Source organism: Vespula vulgaris, chromosome 8, assembly GCF_905475345.1.
Source record: "Vespula vulgaris chromosome 8, iyVesVulg1.1, whole genome shotgun sequence".
Lineage (NCBI taxonomy): Eukaryota > Metazoa > Arthropoda > Insecta > Hymenoptera > Vespidae > Vespula > Vespula vulgaris.
Window position 1 is genome coordinate 6,525,483 of NC_066593.1, and position 14,943 is coordinate 6,540,425.

At 33.8% G+C, this 14,943-nt stretch overlaps 1 protein-coding gene across 5 annotated transcripts in view; it reads left to right on the forward strand.

Moving 5' to 3' along the window:
* The window catches only part of LOC127065750 (furin-like protease 1), a 175,464-nt gene that overhangs the window by 120,060 nt on the left and 40,461 nt on the right, over positions 1–14,943 (forward strand). The window lies entirely within an intron of this gene.

Genomic DNA, 14,943 nt, shown 5'->3' on the forward strand with positions numbered 1-14,943 from the left:
AATTAGATACATATAATTGCGATTTTCCGAGATTAACGTAATTAATGACCTACGTCCGTACTTGTATCGATGATGGATATTTCGTAAAAAAGTATCGACAAATTTCCCTTTATCGAATCATTTTATATAAAATTTAATCCTGTGTAATTGCGTCTATTAGAATATTACTCTCCTCATTTGCAGAAGAGAATATATGTATATATGTTTTACAGTGCCGAAATGCATTTACTTCGTGAACGAATCTAGATCATTTATTCAAATTTATCGGATCAAATGGAGAAATATATAGATATCTTTATATGTACATTACACATATATCACATATATAGAAACATTCTTATATACAATACATAAGACACATGAACACATAGACACGAAGACCGCAAGTTTCTGGACTTATGCCAAGCATTTTACCAAGCTCGTATTTTATATCCCCAAGACCGCTTTCTTCGACCCTTCCTTAACTTCTCCTCGCGCCATGCACCTTAAAGCTCGACTTCAGCTTCTCTGAATTTCTTCGAGATTTCTCCAGAGACGGTGATCTTTGACGTTCCCAGAGCGACAAAAGAGCAGGAAAGAAGAGATCCGATACTCTGTTATTTTTCTACCAAATTTACATACTCGAGCGCTTACGATTAATTCTCTTTACCATTATCCTCATGTACCACGGCAAACTTTCGCGTACTTTTTTCTTTCTCTTCTTTTCTTTTCTTTTCTTTTTTTTTTGCTTTTGTCTTTCCACACAGAAAAATGTGTGAAAAGAAAACTCGCAAGCTTCACCGTGTCTCCTTAATTAATAATTATAAATTGAGTAGGAGACGAAGAAAATCTGAGAAACTTATCTATGGAGATATGATGTGGTATGGAGATACGTGCTATATGGGAATGATCGTGAAGGAAATAGAGAAAGAAATATAAGATATTAATTGAAAAAATTGAAACAGGAAGCTTAAAAAGTGTTTGACACGAACATCGTTATTCGAGAAGATGTAAATTGGATTTTGAATGAAACGTTTGAAATTAATTTTTCTAAGAGATTATTTTATAAAAGTTATTTTTCATCAAAATATCATTCAAGCAGGAAATCATTGAAAAATGTTGCAATTTCTGGTTGGAACAGAAAAGGTATGTGAATTTTGTCAATAAAGCTGCCTTTTCGAATTTATAAATTCTGTCTACTATATTTTTTAAAAGCGGGTCACACGTGTACGCGTCACGTGTTTCAAAATACCGGAAGTTGTGCCTGGAGAACTCTAACAACGAACGGATATGTCATCTTGCTCTAAAATCCGGATAGCGAATCGGAAGCTCTCTTTTGAATGTCAACCTTTCCTGCGTGAATTTATCATCTCGCATCTAGAAAAGTCGTATCGGAAATTTGTCCCCTTTCCTCCATTCTCCGGAAAAACAAGGAAGAGTGGACTCACCGATTTTCTTCTTTTCGCCGATGGAAGTTTTCAAAGTTTCAACATCCTAGGTTTTACGTTGGGACCCTTAACGTCAACTTAAACGATTTTAAAGTAGAATCGAGAGATCGATCGCCCGTATAATATGATTCTTTTATTTTCTTCTCGTAGTTTGGCAGCGACTGCTGCGCCCTTGATTTACTCGTATATAACGCATTTATTCAATTTGTTCGAATTCATTATGTTCCGTCAATTCGTTATCGTTAATGACGCCAATAAACGACCATTTCAATTATATAACGAACTGAAAGGTCCAGGAAATAATCAGGATCGTTAAGAATATCCTCGTACGATAATACCCATATATGTCATTGAGATACACTAACAAAGGTATCATATTAACAAATCTCTAATATATAGAAAAGAGAAGAAGGAGAGATCGTCTGAATCGTTTTCGAAGGATTTACCTCGAAATCGCGAATATGATTGATTGTTACCTTAAGAGGTTTATCCTCTTATTCTTTTGCATTATTATGTTATACATTGCTCGATGTTATGTATTGCACGAGCATACGTATTGTGACCATCCTCCATTCATCCTCCTTCTTCTCTTCTACCTTTTTAGGCCTCTTTTGTTATCGAACGATCGGTAAACGCTATTCTATCTAATGGAAGTCGGAAATCCTTGGGTAAATTCTTTTTTGAATGGCCTTGAGCTCTTCCAAATAAGCCTTGCCCAGTTCTGTTTCAGGATCTATCGTTTCTGCTTCCTTGACTTTAAGCAAAGCCTCAATATCCTTCATGATCGTCCATGATTTTCGTAGACTACAGGGCTCAATTTTTGATATAGATTCTTTTACACATTCCTCGATTTCTTCAGCTTCCACTGAATATTCTTCCGGTACAATCGCTTTCTTCTCATATTTCGTTTCTTCCTCTTTGGCTTTCTCTCTGAGAGGAAAAAAGTAAAAAATAAGAAAATAAAAACAAAGAAGAAAAAGTACGACAGTTCGACAATTTTTTCCTTTGATCGTTCGCTCGATTCGAGGATGAACGATTTCGACGGAATCGAAAATAAGATACATTCAAATATATCTTACCGAGTTAACAAAATTTTCTTGACTAGTTGTTTCCTTTGAATCCACTGGATCGGCTTCTTCGCTCGATGAATCTCCTTTTTAGCTTTCTTAAGCTCTATGTCGAATTCCTGGGGCAGCTCTAGCATATCTCTTAAAGAACTTTCATCCGCAGTCAACGTTCGATCGTCTCGCTTCTCCCTTGTACGAGGCGCATACTTCTTCGAAAGCCAAGTTTTACGCCAACAGCAGACCTTCGGTTGGCATACTATTGTGCAAGGTCTTGGAAGACGAAGGTTGAACTTCTTGACCCTCATCTTTTTCTTTATCTTACGTTTCTTAAGACGTTTCATGCTTGGCACCATTTCATCAACGGTAGTTTCCGTTAATAACTTTGAAATCGTTGGTTTAATCTTCATTTCCTCCTCTGATATTTCCCGTGAGGGTATTTTCTTTGGCATTGCAGGTATTCTCCTTCTGACTTTTTTCTTCGTCTCTTCCGTTTCTTGTTCCTTGTCAGGTTCCTCTACTGGAAGTTTAAATGGTTTGATATCGAATTTTCGTATGAACGTCGAGTATCTCAGTTCTGGGTCCTCGTCCATTTCGAATTTTTCTCTTTCCTTTAAACAGTAAATGAATTTTTAAAAAGAAAGAAAAAATCGTGAAATTTAATTTCCTACTCTTTTTCTCCCATCCTCTTCCTACCTTTTCTACAGTCTCAAAAAACATTTCTTCGGCGAGCACGATTTCAGGAAGTTCCTCTCGCGTTCTTTTCTTCCCTTTTCTACCTTTACTTCTACTTAACCTTATATCATCCTTCACCGATTTGCCTCTTTGTCTACTTCTCCTCCTAAGCTTTGGAATCTTCTGTGGTATCGACGATTTTTTCATTTCTAACATCTTTAATATTCTGATCTCCTTGAGACGAACATCCACCGCTTTCACATGCCTTGAATTTCTATCGAATCCCTGATAACGTACGACGAAAATTATATACACTTTTCCAGTATTTATTACGGAGGAACAATAATAATGAAAACAAAAAAAAACAAGATAGATAATAATTTATATCTTTCATGGGATATACCATAATCAAATTGTTTCTTTCATTCCTGTCAAATTTTCCCAAAGACTCGGTCGAACGAGTTAAAAATATATTTCCATTTTTATCACCAACGGCTAATAAAATTCCATTTTCGTGGGCTGCCATCGTCGTTAGATTGGTATTACTCAGTTGTAACTCGACGATTGGTTTCTGAAGATCCTCTAAAATATCATAGAGCTCTAGTCGGCCGTTTTCATATATGATGTAAAAAAGAGAGTGTCTGGTTTTGTTCCAACAAGCCTGCACCGGTTCTAGACTCCTTCAAAAAAGAGAAGAAGAATTTGTTCAATGATTTATTCCAGTAATAAATGACGATAAAATAAAAATATTCAATGACCAAAGAACCTAATCGTTATTAAACTGCCTTCTCTAGTGTCCTCCGCCCAAATTCGAGTGCATGTCTTGCCGACAGTTATAAATATTTTTGGAGTAAAGGTATTGCGATCAACAGACTTTACCACTCCACTATGAGAACTGAATCTCAAGGACAATTTTTCTGCGTTTGTCTTCACCTTCCTCGAGCCACTGATAACAATACCATTCTGTAAACCGAACATAAACTTCGTACTCATAGAAGGCTCGAAATTCGCTGAAGATATCCCAATCGATCTTTCCATCAATGGTTGATTTGGATTTTCAAGATCGAAGATTAAACGTTCGATTGGTTGACGTAGATTTCGTATATCCCACCATAGAACTTGACCGTCCCAAGAACTTGAGAAAAATTCTGTATTGGTCTTCGTATAGATCCACTTCGCAGAGGTCGTTGGGTATCTTCAACAAAAAGCCTTCAGTCCGGATTTTATATTCGAGAAACTTCGTGTACGTCATTAAAGAAATCAGTAGTTTCTCGATCGAATGACTATCTTCTCGAACTCGATAATACCTATGACTGTTTCGAGGATAGGATAGTTGAACCGGTTCGCTACTGTTTCTGAGGTCCCAGTAACAAACTTGCCCGTTCATAAGACCACCACAAAGTATAGAAGGATCTCGAGGATTAAATTCGCATACTATTGTTGGATACGAACTATTAAGAGTCATGCAGGGCTTGTTCGGACTTTCTATTTGTAAAGAAATGTGAATTATTTTAATTTCATTATATACGAGTAATACTTTTAAATTGCAATTTTTGTGATTCGTCAATGGCCTCGTCTTACCTAAATCCCATATATACGAGAGAGTATTGTAATCGATCTTTCTTTTGGAATTACCGAAGCAATAACAAACTACCATCTTTGTTTCCTCGGGCGACCAATTAATATTCGTTACCGATCTGCCGGGTTTCTCTTGATCCGGGAGAACATTCACAAGTCTAGAAAAAGATTGCGTTTACAGAAACCGATTGTTCAAGGATACCTAAATAATTACCTAATAGTTATCAATGCAATCGTATCTCTAATAAAACGTTATCGAAACTAATCGAATTGTCGAAAGAAACGTACCTAATCCCTCGCTCTGTTGTTAAGCTAGTTGGTATCATATCGTCAAAATAATGATCGTATATATTAACAGTGTTGTTCAACAGAATACTGTGTTCCATATCCTGACAAGAAAAATTATTATTTTGTACGATAAAAGTTCACGTTTATTTCGATAGTTAAATCCAAGTTATTCTTGATTATTAATAATCCATATTGTTTTCTCTTAATTCTACCGAGGTATATTATGAAACCACTTTCAAAATTGTACAGTATACTCGGTCTATCATCTCTATTACTAACTCTAGAGATTTACCGCAAGTAAGTAACGTAATGTTGGAGCCCAATCCTCGTCCTTCTCCACTCGCCTGCGATATCTAGTAGTAGTCTCATCGTCACGAGGATGGATTTCCTTTGGCCAACCACCCTCGTAATGGTACATTCCATTGTTCTTTAGTTTCACATCTTTGGTTTGAATCTATAATAACGGATATGAAGTTCGTACAATTTGCCAGATATAACATTTCACCTATCTTCCTTAATAAGAATAATTCTTGTTCGCTCGCACGTATGATTTTATGCTATCGTTTGAAACAAACTTTCTTTCCTTTGTTAATAACGTCGAACAAATAGATTGTAGAATTTGTTTGACTTTTCTTTCGTGGGGCATAAAAAACGAAAAAAAAAGAAAGAAGAAAGAAAAGAAGGAAAAACGTGCTTTGAGATTTTCTCGTTTTAATTCCCGACTGAAACGTAATACGGACAATATTACGAAACGGAAACATTTTTAGGAAAAATAAAAATGACAAAAACGATCAGTACGATTGTTGTTGACTGACTCGAGCACAGCAAATCCTTATTCATTTTTCTTTTTTCTCTGGATGAAGATACGCTTTGCCTGTAGTAGAAGCTGTTAAGCGTATTAAGCTAAGTTTTCTTCTTAAAAATCCTTTAAAACGTCAAAAGCTGAACATTTGCAGTCGTGAAGGTAAACTCGTTACCTCAACCGCGTTACGTCAACCTTTTTCCGTCCAGTGATATATAATTTTTACTAACATGAATCCAGCGATATGAGATTCCGATGGTTCGTACCAGGAGGAAAAAGAGGACTCCAATATTCCCAACTTTTTTCTTATTTTTATGATGTCAACGTCCAGTTATACGGATATGTCTACTTCGTTCTATTTTTGCACCGTAAAATCTCTACAAACTCATAGATACGATTTCAAGGAACGATTTCTACGAATGGAAACTTTTTAAATATCTCGCTTCATTGATGTCAAGTTCATCGAGAACGAAGAGAAATGAGTTTGTAACGAATTCTAACAGGACTGATAACTATACGTCGTCGTTGCATTATCCTTTTCTTTACTATTCTTTTATTTAACGTACTTGTCTTTCCAAATTCACAGACAGAGACAATGATATCTTTATTTAATTAATGATATTTGAATATTCACCTGGTGGATCTTTCGAAAATTTGTTTGAACATATCACAGAAATTATTCATAGTACGTTTCATTTTCTACCGAATTAGGTAAAGGGATTAGAAATGAAGACACCAATTTCTACGGGACATGTTCTTATCTCATTTCTCGCAAACCATAGTTCTACGCATTATGACCAGACATATATACAAGACTATCATTACCGGATATAATCTTGTTAATGAAATCGACCTAACCTCATGTGACGCTATTTGCTTCGTGTACTGCGTGTTGATGTGACATTGGGTCTTCAGGATGTAATTGCGCATCTCGTGAGGATTCGGTTTGATCTCCTCGTCCAAGTTCGGTCCGCAAATATCGAAGATGCATTGTTTACCGAATTCTGAACGACTTTTCACATAAACGTATTTAATATCCATCGTTATAAGAATATTATACTAACAATATCGAAACAAACGTTGTTGATAAGATTTCGATACCGATCGATTTTAAGTATATAGTTCGATATGATATTCAAGATTTTTGTTTTATCTAATCGCTATCGCAATTTCTATACTGGATAAATAAAAAATTGTCTCCATCTAAAATATCTTGCGATAATCAAATTCGTTTAACAAAATTTGAATCTATAAAGATAAATCATTCAAGAAGATTTGTTTGCATAAATAAATAAAATGAAGTTATTAAAAAATAAATATTTCTCTAATTCATATACGAATGATACGTTTCTAATATGAAAATTCAATATTATATATTATTAAAGATTTATGTTAAAGATTTACATTTAAATATCAATTTCAATATATATTTGATAACCGATGGTTAAAAGAAAAGTCAATATTTTATTAAAATGTGTAGCGATCTAGAAAATGGATACAGCTAGATCGACATTTACTTTCTTTTGGATCATTGAAGAACCGCTTTACTCGGCGTAATCAGTTCGACGAAATAATTCACACGATCTGTGCATGTCCCCTATGCATGATGAAAGAAAGAAAGAAAGAGAGAGAGAGAGAGAGAGAGAGAGAGAGAGAGAGAGAGAGAGATTGCTAGGAAGAGAAAATACCGGGCGAAGTGCTAAAAGATTCATGAATTCACCGCGTCGCGGAATAAAGTTGCGGACGAAGTGATATTTGCCCTGTTTCGCTCAGCAAACACGCGAGAACTCGTCCCTGCCTGACGCAAATTCACGCTCTCTCTTCTCTCTCTCTCTCTCTCTCTCTCTCTCTCTCTCTCTCTCTCAATGTATCCCTCCCTCATTCGCCGCTTTACTCGCACGTAAACGTCAAAGATGTTAGCACCGAAATGCGCCTCCTCCTTTACTACGTCGTCGGAGGTGTTCTCCTTGACAGCTTTTAACTACATTTAGAAAACTCGTTTTCCTTTGCGTCATTTTTTAGCTTTATTGACAAGAAAAATAGAGAAGTAGGAAGGTATTTACATTATCTGCGAAAGTATAAACTTATATACATGTTATATATATTATATATATATTAATATTACGAATATTCAAGAGAAAGTTAGAGTTATATGTATTTGCATATTATATATATATTTTCTCCTATACATATATATAACTTTCTTTTAAATAATCATATGGACGAATATATATATTCACTCATTATTATTTTTTAATTGTTTAATAGGAATCATTATTAAAAAATTCTACATTAGGTAGAAAATTTATATGTTTCTGATCAAGAATTCTTTTCTTTAATCGACCGCAAATTTAAATGGTCCAACGTGATATTCCAACAAATTGCATGCTCATTTAGGAAGAATTTTATAATACAATACTCGCCAGCAATTAAGAATTTCATTTCCGTAAAATGAACGTAACAGCGTGGATGCTTCGTCCGAGAAAATTAAAGGGAAATTAAAGATAGATAACCATTCAGATCTCATTTTCTATTCAGAAATTAAAAAAAAAAGAAGAAACAGAGAGAGGGAAAAAGAGCATAGCTTCCATAAATTTTTCTCCTATATATATTTCTTTTCTTCTTCTCCTTGCATATTGCCTCTTTCTTCATTCATTTCTGTCGTAAACTAACGAGTCTCAGCTTTTACTTCTTTATAAGAATTCGAGATAATTTCTGAGCGATAAACGTTTTTTATTAAAAATTTTTTCTTTTAATATGATTTTTCTTTTTTTCTCTCTTTCTATTTTCATCTCTCTAACCAATAAAATGATATAAATAATATTTAAAATGTTACAAAACATGTACGAAAGAAATTATATTAAAACAATTGAATAAAATTTCTGAAATACTATTTGCAAATTCACCATGAACGAATTACAGTGATAAAGAAAGAAATAAGGCGACTGGAAATAAGTCGCAATCAAGATATCTCGGTTCTTTGGTCGAGTTCGATTCATCAGGAACCGCTGATGTAATCATTCCGCCTTAACGAGCCGATCGTTCCTGGTTATCGAGTCGCCTCGAATGCGCTCACCTCGTTTCCTTCGTCTGATGCACGGAAATGCACCCTCCTCGACATTGCTATATGTATCGATAATATCGATTCATTGAATATACGTATTTACATGATCATATATATTTGCATAGATGTACATATATTGAAAAAAGTAACATGTAGTGGCAAAACATCGTCGTAACTCATCCTTTTTTGTTATATATATAAATATAAATATAAATATATATATATATATATATATATATATATATATGGGTACCTATTCGTCATATTATACCATTCTAGATAAAATATTATGTTCCTACGTACACGTCTGCGAACATCGCGAATGACATTCCCCTCGTCCGTTCATCTTTCAAATATCTGCACTCGCGTTACATATAAATCTAAACATGTCAGATTTTGAGCGACTTATGCACTGTAAATCATTCAGATTTTTTATTCCCTTTTGTCAAGCTTATGTTGAACAATTTTTTTAAATAATAAAGGAATAGGAAAAGTATTAGATTCATTTATAATAATATTAAGTTAGAATCAAAGTAGATTGTTCCCGATGCAAATGTCGAATGTCATCGATAATCTATAAAACATTTTTAATAGTTGAATGATTTCGTTTCTTTTTTTTCTTTATATTTCCTTTTTTTTCAATTTTGAAAGGAAATAGGACGTCATCCATTCGTTCAACCAACAGAATTTCTCTACTTTTCTCTCTCCCAAAGCACTCAACGCAAACGTGAGCCCGAGGCTTGTTCCGCAAACTTTTCTGTCGCGTTTCCGAACGAAAATTCTTAGGTGCGAAACAATTAAGCGACAACTATTTCCTGGGGCTCTCTCGTGTGAAGCATTCGTGTTACGCAGGAGAGACAAAACGAGAATCAAAGAGAAAGAGAGAGAGAGAGAGAGCAGTATTTTCGACCGAAATATCACTGTAGGAAAACCCAGCATGGTTGTCGTGCTGGAAAAGAGTTACAGTAACAGTAACGGAAAGAAAAGAGAATAGCGAACAAAAGAGAATAAGAGAGAGAGAGAGAGAGAGAGAGAGAGAGAGAAAGTAAATTTTAAAGTTGAAATTAATATCCCGGACGATTGATCAACATTTTAAATAATAAGAGAGAGGGAGAGAAAGTGGAAGGGTAGCAGCAAGAAAGAGAGAAAACAATTTTATTTTAATATAACATTGAGCGGATTAAGTAATTCATTATTATTATCTTGTTAATTTACATAATAATTTTGCATAATAATTAAGTTTTATCGTTCTCTTATTTTTTCATTTCAGTGACAGCCCACCGTAAGCAATAAAAAGATAAACGTAAAAGAGAAAACGAGAAAGTAGAAACGTTTATCACACTTCACTTTGTCTATGAATGCAGAAAAAAAATTGATTTCGTTCCGATTAAAATTTTAAATAATAAAACATAATAAACAAATTTTTATGTCTCCATAATCTTACGATTTTATCAATAAAAATCAATCCGTTCAGGAGATTTTACGTATAGAATAATGAAGCATATAAATGAAAACTCTAACGATTGTGTAAGTGTACGGTTTTCGAAAGACTTGCTTGCACATTTTGCACATTTTTGAGCACGAAGTACTACCCCGGTAGTTCTTCTTTTTAACATCACATTCACCACGCTGTCGAAAGGTGTTTACCGTGTGGAAGCATACTCTCTGTTTACCGGTCCATTGTGCACAGTACGACATTGCATTCCCCACTTTGACCGCTTTTTTCTCCTTTTCTTTCTCTCTCTCTCTCTCTCTCTCTCTCTCTCTCTCTCTTCTCTCCGAGGCGTGTGCGCGCGCGCACCGGTGATCTCTGATTTTCACGAAAAGCCTGACGAATCGTTGCTCTCATCAGCTAATGCACGTAGAAAGACTTTGCCGAGTTTGTTCTTTCTTTATTTCTCTCGTTCTCACTACCTTTCTGTCCTCTCTTTTTCTTTACTCTCCTCGTTTCCTTTACGTTTACTGCACTAACAAAAAAGAAAACAAAAAGAAGCAAAGAGAAAGAACACACGGATTGTTTTTACAAATCGTTATGTTTTCAAACACCTTTGAAACATCAATTTTATGTTTTACGCGTCGACCAGCGTCGTATTTTTTACATCATTATTTACTATGTAGAACAGTAAAGATTTCGTGATTTACTTAGCAAAAATAACAGGAATTTCATTGACAAGAATATATATATATATATATATCGTAGAAATATTATCGTTACTGACGTTTTTATTAATTTTTGCCCAACATCTTGGTTCTTTTTTTTTTACTTTTACGTACGTAAGTAAGTACATTGACCTTTCATTCTCTCTATTATAATAATAATAATTCGTAGTTTTAAAACTTGAAAGTTGTCAACAGTTCACTCAATTGTGAAGGATTGTTCCTTCGAATAGAGTGCAGATTTAGATATGTACATTTATCCGTGGGAAAAGTTTCGAGGAAGAAGAGAATTCATGTTTCCTCTTTGAAAGTTCCGCTTGTTGAACGAAATCTACATTCTCGTAATAATGACGACATTCTACATTGGATACAATCTTTACCAAACTCCTAAGTTCACCTACGTTCATTATACCTACAAACTTTGTACTTGTTCGTATTGCTATTCTTTCTATTGTAGCTTTGTTATTTTTCAAGCAGACAATTTCGTTCGATAAAAATGAGATAACTGAAGATAAATAACGTGCAATAATTATTAATTTTCTTTTATATTTTTTATTGGTAGTAAAAAGTTAAAAAAATAAATAAAAAAGGAAAAAGAAAAGAAAGAGAAGATTTCCAACATTTCGAATATCTCGGAAATTATAATAAATATTCGAGTATTCGATCGCGACGAATCATTCTATAGACATTAATGTGTTTATATCGAATAAAAATTGTTGAAAATTTGGCTTCTATCTTCTAGTTTTCTTTCACAAGTAACGTTCAAAGGACAAGGACTCGAAAAGGAGTAGAAAAGTAATGCACCCTCTTGGAATCGGTTTTCACCGGTGAGAAGTACCAGCATCGATTTACCCCGTTTCTATTCACTCCTCTCTCTCTTTCCCTCTCTCTTTCTCTGTCTCTCTCTGTCTTTCTTTTGCTCTCTCTCTCTCTCTCTCTCTTTCTTCTTTCTCGGCGTTCCGCGAACTTTTCGCTTTTCGGAGAACTTCCGCTTTCACCTAAACTTGGAATTCTTCGTAGTTTTCGGTGGGTATAAGGGTGTACGTACCACCCTTAGCTTTCTACACTTTATCTCGCTCAAGTCTCGAATCGTCCAATTGACGTTTCAAACGATTACAAAGTTCCTCGCGTGACGTTCCTTGTCGAAGACGCAATAAAGAACGCGTGATCTGTAATTGAACTTGCTCTCTTTTTCATTCTACTCCTTATTGCTTTTCTTAGAAACTCGAAAAAGTATAAATGATTATCTTGTTCTTATTCCATTGGAATAAGATACTTGGATGTACTATTAGCTATATAATTTTGGAAAGACTCATGATCGATCTCTGTGGTCTTACACAAATGAAATATCGTACATTATTTTTAAATAAAATATATTTTTCTAGAAACTTATATTTTCATTAAAAAAACGAATACCAGAGTTTCGATAGTACAATAAAATAATAATAATAATAATAATAATAATAATAATAATAATAATAATAATATTAATAATAATACAATGTAATATATAATAATGTTATTTGATACAATATGCCGATATCCTCGGATATAAATCGTTTTCCTTATCTCTTTTAATTTCTTTAAATTTTTCAACCTCTTTAATCGGAGGTGAAACCGGTTCTTCTAATGTCAATGAAATTTCTCGCTTAATTTGTAATGATTCTACCGATTTCTGCTCGTAGACATCCACTTTCTCTTTCCTTTTTTCGTCATCTATCTCATCTCTCATTCTTCTCATAGGTGGCATACTCCGAGACCTGTAGAAAGGACTTCTTGTAACGCTTAGATTATCTCGCCATTCTTCGAGATATTTTTTGGCATCTTTGACATCCTTCGTAAGGACATCGGGTGGTGCATCAATGCCCAATAAAATTCTTCTCTTTTGCAGTGGCGTACGTTCTAGTACACCTTTGCTTAACTCTGATATTTTCTTTTGCCAGTATTGCTGTTCCGTAAGTGACATCTTTCTTTTGAACAATGACTCCTTCGTAAAAGGTGTCAATTCCTTTCTGATCAACTCCTTTTCTTTCTCGCGTATCTTACGTTCTTTTTCTGCTTTAACAACGTCTGAAAAGAGTACGATTACATCATTAAATATTCTCTCTTTCTCTCTCTCTCTCTCTCTTTCTCTCTCTTTCTATGAATTTTCTTTACCGTCCTTTTAAGAATAACTTTTTTTACTGTAGTAATTGTAAAGCTATGTAAACTTGGATTAAATCGTTTATTTTACTATGAAAACTAATCCAACGTTGTAATTTATCTTAAGACGTAGAATTGCATTGTTCGTCGGATAAGAAAAATGGAATTACTTTTTTGTCTTTGGTTTACGTCGATGAATAAAACAAACTATGGTGTTAACTAATCAATGTTGAATAAACTTTTAATGAAATGTTAGTATCCTACGTGCAATTAATAATGACGACGACGATGATGATGATGATGATGATGATGATAATAATAATAATAATAATCATAATAATCATAACATCGATCAGTATTACGCTATTACCAAGTGGTGTCAATTACAATTACTAAAGTGATTTATACCTGGAACTGACATCCATTAATGCTAGATCTACCTTCGGTTATTGCAAGTTATAAATAGATTCGATCGATCATATTAGTATTCATTTACTTAGTATTAATTTAGATTATAAAATACTTCTGAATACTTGTAATGGGAATATTTACACATATGCTTCTGCGTACACGCGTATATGCAATTTCGAATATTGCAAACGATGGCTCGCTCTCATTTCCCATTTTCGTGATTTCCGTATAACTTATGTTTACGATGAATGTTCTCTAACTACCATATAGCTATTCCTGGTATTAGAACTTCTCTGCAGTTAGGATATTACTTATACTAAAGTTTAGACGCGTATACATTGTTCTTATTTATATGTACATGCAGTTCTTGTACGCATTAAAAATTACATTGTAAATTATTATAGCGTAAGCTACAAGAATCGAGAAAATGTTTTATCACATTTTTGATCGTTTATAATTTACAGAGACAGAGAAATATTAATTTAAATTGAAACGTCTGGATGATTTTATAAAACAATAAAATATAAAAAAATTCATGACGATGAATGATTCAAGCAATCGTGACCACTTTCCATACGTTCATCTAATATTCATAAAGAAAAGCAACGAAATCGGTTTTGACGAAAAATGTCGAAGCAAAGGTGCGCGCACGCGCACCAACCTCCGACCCTCCGACACCGCAAGCTTTGTACTCACCGCAGTTACTATGGCGTTCTTAATTAAACTTTGATCGTAGAAAACCCTATCGACCGAGAGAGTCCATCGCTTGTAAAAGTCGTCGATAATGTTGAAGATAGTGCTTAAGGGAAAGTGCAAGATAATGTTTCGCGCTTACTCGTCGGATGGTTCGTTAAATCGCTTTACGTTTTAATTATATTATAGGAAAGGAAGAAAATGTATTAAAATGAAAATTGCATGTGCTGAATAAACTGACGTATATTTAAATGGAAATATTTTAAATGCATAGAAGATATAAGGTCTAAAGAAGAGAAAAAAATGAAAAGTAAGAAGAAAAAAGAAAGGAAGAAAAGAAGAAGAAAGAAAAGAAAATAATTATTATATATAATCGTTATTGAATTTAAAAAATCGTATAAACGTTGTTAACTATTAATCACTATTGAATTGCAACTGAAACTAAATTATAATTATTGAAATTTCAATCAATCGAGTGAGACTGAATTTCTGAGTTGCAATATGTCATCTAAACTCTAATATGTATATATATATATATATATATATATATATATATATATATATATATATATATATTCTAGAGTTTAGATGATATACACACACACATACACACACACACACATATATATATCTGTTCGTTCG